We start from the raw sequence: 6,943 nt of genomic DNA on the forward strand, positions 1-6,943 counted from the left end.
TTTTTGATTTTCAAATTTAAGAATTCATAGAAAGTCTTTTAACTAAAGTTCCTCTTTAAAACAATACAATAACCATTTAAGACATTTGGCATCCAAATCTGATGACCTTCCTTAGAGTTTAACCTCATCCAAAAAATTTTTTACAGCATGTGGACGATTTGCATCTTGAACACGTTCACATACTCACACACACCATAAAGCACACAAAAATGAAAATCAGTCTTACAGTTTCCAGAATTTTTAGATAAAAATATCTTAACTTAAATCTTAGTTAACAAAGTACCATTGCTGAACTTCATTTTCTCAGGGGTTGGGTGTTGAGCAAGGCATTTTACCAATTGGCCTTGTGAATAACTTCAGTTGGTGGAAGGCTGGGTGATGGTCAACTGAAACTGGTCTGACTCTGTCTTTTCTCCAATTTTTTTAGACAAGAGCACGTTACAATCTTATTTTTACTGTTAAGACCAGCCAAATGTCCAAATGAGGCTCACAGCTGTCTAGGCCCTCATCTTCTCTGCAGGGCGATGCAGTCTAAAACTTGTAGGGGACCACACAAGTGCTGCAAACTTGCATGTCCCAACTCTTGACTGTTTCAATAGAGGGACAAAATGTAGCACGTCTGTGACCAGACCCCAGGCAAAGCTGGAACTTTTATTTCCCGAGAGATGTCCAAATGGACAACAAAAAACCCCCACAGAATATGGACTATGTTTTTTTCAGAGAATTGTGAGTTTGGGTGTTAAGGGGAGCTGATTTTGGTGACCAGGAGTCCCAAAATTACTCTCTGAACCTAGAAGAGAAGGGTTAACTTAAAGTATCTCTCCTGCAGTCAGTTCCCTTAAGGGATGGCCAATCTACTTAGGAGAGAGTGCAGAAGTGATCTTGGGAAACAGTAATGCCCTGGCTTTTCCCTGAAAATAAGAAAAGTGATCTAAAAGCATTTCCAAAATGTATGGAAACAGAAGTTTGATGCATTTCTGTAAAAAGAAAACAATCAGGTGATTTCAGAATAAACTTAAACAGAAGTTGTTTCCTACTTTTCCTGCTTGAGCCAAATAAGCCTTCCCCTTGGAATTTTGTCAGCACTAAGTTTGAGAGGAGATCTTCCACCTCATCACGAGATTTCTCCAACATCTGTGACTGGAATTGGAGACATAGGTTTGACAGGAAATTTTCCACCTCATCCTGACATTTCTCCCATGCTTGTGGTTCTCAGACATTTAGACAGAAATGACAAGCAAAACAGACACAGACAGTTGACCAAACAAACAAACCAAATGGTCAGACAGATATAAGCAAACAGCACCAGAAGGCACCTCCAACAGTCAGACAATTAAGACAACTCAACTGAGGTTAAGAACCAGAATCTGCCTCCATAGGAGGTGAGAGGAGTCCTAATCTCCTCCAGGACTGGGAGATCTGCCGTGTGCTGCCTCCCTTTTGCCTCTTCCACTACAACTGGCCAGGCTTTTCAACTTGCTGCTAGAGGTTTTTGAGGCCTAAGTTCCTGCTAGGAACTTCTCTCTATGGCCATCCCCTAGGGAAGGGCCCTTCTGAATGCCAATCCAAATTCCCTGAGCTCAAGGCCTGGGATCCTGGATCTCCATCTATTATATCTCAGATCCAAAAAAGACTCCACACACCCAGTTAAAGGAGCTAAGAACTTTATTACTACCACATAGGACCACTTCCAACAACCGGAAAAGTAGGAGAACAACCTTGAGATAAGGGTCGGGTGCCTTTTTATAGGGGTAGGTTACATAAAGTTACATAGACGAAACATGCAAGGCAGGTTTGGCATATTTTTCTTTGCTTACAGTTATATGACCTTTGAATTAATTTGTTCATTATGGTAAATATCATATGTAATAATTTGCAATAGGCCACTAGTAGTGGGAACACTAGGCGGTGGTCTTCAATTCATGGGCTTAAGGCACTGTTACTGAGGCAAGCAAGCAAGTTTACAGAAGCAAAACATAGCAAAAACATAGCCTTGACTCACAGGAGCATAGGCAAAACATAATCTTGACTTGGTCAACATGATCAATACTATCAAAGCTATTGACACTATTACAGAAATTATTTTTATTATAAACTCCTGACTAACACAGCAACTTAGTGCAGCTGATGAGAAGCCTCAAAGCTGTCAGTAGCCTTCTGCAAAGCTGCCGGCTTGGTAAACTTGAGTGAGGGAGCGATGTTCTTTTGCTTTTTAGCAAGAATGGGTAAGAGACAAAAGCTGAATACTGGTCAGCCTTTGTCTGTGGTATTTCTTTACCAAGAGGTTTTTTTTCCTTTTATCAATAATTTTGTTTTGTTTTCTGATTTCACATTTTTGTACCTATGGCTACTCTTTTCCCAGTTAAAAGGGGAGTCAGAGGAAGGACTGAGGCCAGACAATAGGAAGAAATTTTTGCCAGTGAATAGTAACTCAGATATTACAGAAAACCAAAGATCTGGTGTTTTAATGCCTTATGCTGTTCACATTGTAATCAAGTTATCTGACTTATTACAAGTGTAAAGAATTATTGCATTATTTTAAAGAGGAATGTTAGTTAAATTTCAAGTTTTACTAACACCAAAACTTGCTGACTTTTCTTGGGGAGTTTAAAACTTAACTCATTCTTTTTTTTACACCACGATGACAGGCAGTAACATATCTGTAGAACAAACTCGAGTCTATTTCAGGGGCTCCACAGAGCAAGGGCACCTGGGTCTGAGGAACGTCTCTCAGAGGTCTTTCCCTGGTTGCATCGATGTGGACTATCCCCTGACACAGGAGTCAGGTCATGACAGGGGTCCTCCTCTCTGAGCGAGAATAGGATTTTTCTGGGACCTCCTGATGAACTGGACTGACCCCCTGGACAAATCACAGATGCTAACCAGTATCTAAACAGGTGTAGTTTATTCAATTGACCCACTGACCAGGGCTAACTCATCTCTGGAATGAGCAGCCTCGAACTGAATTAGTTCAGTGTTTATAAAGGCAAAAAATGCATTCTTTTAGAGCAGATACAAGCAAGCTGGGGTACAGAAGCAGAACTTAGCAGTTATTTTGCAAGCACATGAATCACAAACATTCCTGAAACAATTATAACCATAAATACCCCGCTAGCAATTTTTTGAACTAAAGCAATGGACAGTTCCTGGTTTCAGGGCCAGGTGTTTACAGTAGAAGGGGCAGCCAGGGGCAAACAGGCCAGTTATACTACAAGGGGCAGAAGGAGTAAAAAGGCCTTGTCCTTTCCTCAGAGCTACTTGTTCCCATTCAAACCTGCCTTGCAAAGTTTGGCCCTAATTCTTAAAAATCAATAATTTAGTTCCGTTGATAATTTCATATTTTACATTCCTTTTGAAGGGGAGGGTCATCACAGTGCATTGATTAACCCCCTAAATGGCTTGAATCACCAGCCTCTGAGTAGCCTCTAAGCATACTATATATGGAAGGTTAAGGCCTATCTTCCCTAGATGGAAAAGTTCTGCTGTCCATTTAAGGTTTGGCATATTCATGGTGGGAGAGAGTGATGCCCTCCTCCCCCTCAGGTGATAGGCATACCTGGATCCTTAGAGACAGGGGTGGGCCCTTGGCTGATAGGTTATTGAACCTTTCAGTTCAGTGTCTGGAACTGGGGTGTGCTGTGACCCATCTCCCTGGTGGGGGACCCCATGCCATGTGTATCTCCATGTTTCTGTCTTGTCTCTGGTCTCTTGGCTTGTCTCTAGTCATCATGGTATCCCAATTCAGCTCTCCATCAGAGAGCTGATTTGTTTTTGTTCTTTACTCTCTATCCTGTTTCCCAGCCATGTTAAGTGTATTTGTGGATTGAAGGCCTTCATTATACAGTTAGCAGTCTGTAGACAGTGCATTGTAACAAAAACTCCAAGATTCTACCTCTCAAATGTAGTTTCTCTGAATTTTCTGATAATTTTCTTTACAACATCTAAGATCCTTCCTGTAGACTTTTCTTCCAAATAAACCTGTGCTAGTGTTTAATTTATCTCTTTGCCTATTTTCTGTGGCTTTTAGGGGCCTAGTAGCTATATATATAGATATATTCTTTGGCTTGTTCTCATTACTCCAGTGTTGATACTAGCTGAAAACTTGCAGCTTGTGGAATCATATGTGCTACAAAGAGCAGTCTTACTCAAAAAAGTGATCCCCAAACTTAAGCATGTGTTAACATAGGACCTATTAGAAGTTCAAAAATTCTCATAAGCCCCAGACCCATTGAACCTGAAGCTACATTTAACAAAATTCCCAAATAATTTATATGCACATTATTGTTCATGAAGTAATGCTAGTACTACTTACTGAAAAGGCTGTCTTTCTTCCATTCTATTTTTTTTAGCTCCCTTATCCAAGATTAGATGGCTATAGACTGTAGGTTCATTTCTGGGATTTCAATTCTATTTCATTGGTCCTGAGGTTTGTTCTTGTGCCAGTAACAAACTGTTTTGATTATTATTGCTTTGTAGTCGAGTTTGAATTTGGTACTGATATGCCTCTAGCACTGTTTATTCTGTTAAGGATGATTTTTCCTATTTTTGTTCTTTTATTGTTCCATATAAATTTTTTTGATTGCTTCTTCTATTTCCTTGAAGAACCAGGTTGGAATATTGATAGGTATTGCACTGAACTTGTAGATAGCCTTGGGAAGTATTGCCATTTTCACGATGTTGATCCTTCTAATCCAGGAATATGGGAGGTTTTGCCACTTTATTTAAGATATGGAAACAACCCAGATGCCCCTCAGTAGATGAATGGATCAAGAAAATGTGGTATATATACACAATGAAATTTTATGCCTCCATCAGAAAGAATGACATTGTCCCATTTCTTAGAAAATGGAAAGACTTGGAAAAACTATATTAAGTATAGTAAGCCAGGCCCAAAGAAACTTAGGTCTCATGGTTTCCCTTATTTGCAATAACTAATATACGTATGAGACAAGCAGAAACGGTCAGATAAGTTGATGTTAGGTGAAATTAACCCCAAGATAAGTATTCAAATGCTTTTTTCTTTAATGCTATTGTTTCTAACATATTTATAAGATGATTTCTTTGTTGTTTTGTATGTCCCTCCCCCACGGTATAACCCCTTATTTCACTATATTGGATGTCGGTATAATTTGTGGAGGGGAAAGGGAAAAACAAATTGCTTAAATAGGGATACAGATGGGCCCATTGCAACAGTGAGATGTACAAGTCATTATGGCAAAATACAAACTTTACAACTTTGGCAGGAGTGGTGGTGGTGAGGAGGGAAGTGAAGGGAAGGGGAAACAAAGGAAGAGCCAACAATCTTTGATAAGGAATGTACTCATTATCTTGCCCATTTAATTGTAACTCCTTTATATGGCTTTTTCACAATATAAATAAATAAATAAAGCAATGCTATAGTCTATATCTTAAGTGTCCACCTAACACCTATGTTTGAAAGATTCAGCCCTTAGCTTCTCAGAGATGGTGCAAATGAGAATATAAGGCCTAGTGGGAGGTCTTCTGGTTATTTAGGGTGTGTCCTAGGAGGTCTTCTGGTTATCTAGGTGGTATCCTTGAAGTGAGAAATAGGACCCCAGGATTTTCTTGACCATGAATGTGTGTGTGTGTGTGCATGTGCGCTTACGCATCTTGGAACTAGGACTTGATCTCAGGGCCTGGTCTCTGTCCATCACTTTTTCAATTCAGTCTAGTACTCTACCACTTGAGCCACAGTTTTTCTTCCAGCCTTTTTGTGGTTATTTGCAGAAGAGAGTCTCACAGACTTTTCTAGCTGGGCTGCCTCTGAGTGGCAATCCTCAGATCTCAGCTTCCTGAGGAGCTAGGAATATGAGAGCACGAACTATTAGCATCTGGTCACACTTTCCTTCTTGGCTAACAAAGACTACCTCTCTCCCAGCCGAGCACCCATCTATAGCTACCCCTCCAACCCAAGGCTTCAGAAGAAATATAACCTCCTTCCCTGAGAATAAAGAAATGGGATCAGGTTTGAGCTTTATGTTCTCCACAAAATCAGGGCCTGGTGAGAGCTTATGTGGAGGTCACAGATACTTGCCAGGGCAAGTAGACAGCTGTTAGAACAGAAGAGAGTATGAAAAGACATCCTTGCAGCTGGATGCCAGTAGCTCATGCCTATAATCCTAGCTACTCAAAGTTGAGACCTGAGGATCAATCAAGATTCAAAGCTAGCTTGGGCAGACTCTTATCTTCAATGAATCACCAAAAAGATGGGAAGCAGAGCTACTGCATTTCAAGTGGTACAGCACCAACCATGTGCAAACAAGCTAAAGGTTACCACCTAGTTTCTGAGTTCAAGCCCCGGTACACACACACACACACACACACACACACACACACACACACATCTTTAGCAGATGCCAGTGGCTCATACCAGCAATCCTAGCTACTCAATAGGCTGAGATCTTAGGATGGCAACTTAAAGCTAGCCCAGGCAGGAAAGTATGTGAGACACTTCTGTCTACTAAACTACTAAAAAAGATGAAAAATGAGCTATGGTTCAGTGTTAAAGTGTTAGATTTGAGCAAAGGAATCTCAGGGACAGTGCCAAGCTCTGAGTTCCAGCTCTAAGATTTTTTTAAAAGACAACCCCACCGCAATCAGGCCATAGATACAGATTTTGGTCATCCTAGATCTCACTTCTGCTCCAGCCACTTTCACAGCACAAGTGGCTGGTGTGTGGCCAGTACTGGGCAAAGAAGAAAATTACACAAGGGGGACATAGCCAGGTCAAGGCTAATGCCCCAGAACATTGAGGTACTGGCCATACCAGTCTCTCATCCCCCAGTTCCCTGGCCCTGGAATCTAAAGTGTGTACCTTTGTATTGTGGGCATCTGTAATTGTCTAAAAGGACCCAGGGACCGGTGCTATATCACACTCCATGAAAGTGCACACGAGGCCCAGGCAATCTGGGGAAAACAAATT

Source organism: Dipodomys spectabilis, unplaced genomic scaffold (assembly GCF_019054845.1).
Source record: "Dipodomys spectabilis isolate Male_0828 unplaced genomic scaffold, ASM1905484v1 ptg000171l, whole genome shotgun sequence".
Taxonomy (NCBI): Eukaryota; Metazoa; Chordata; class Mammalia; order Rodentia; family Heteromyidae; genus Dipodomys; species Dipodomys spectabilis.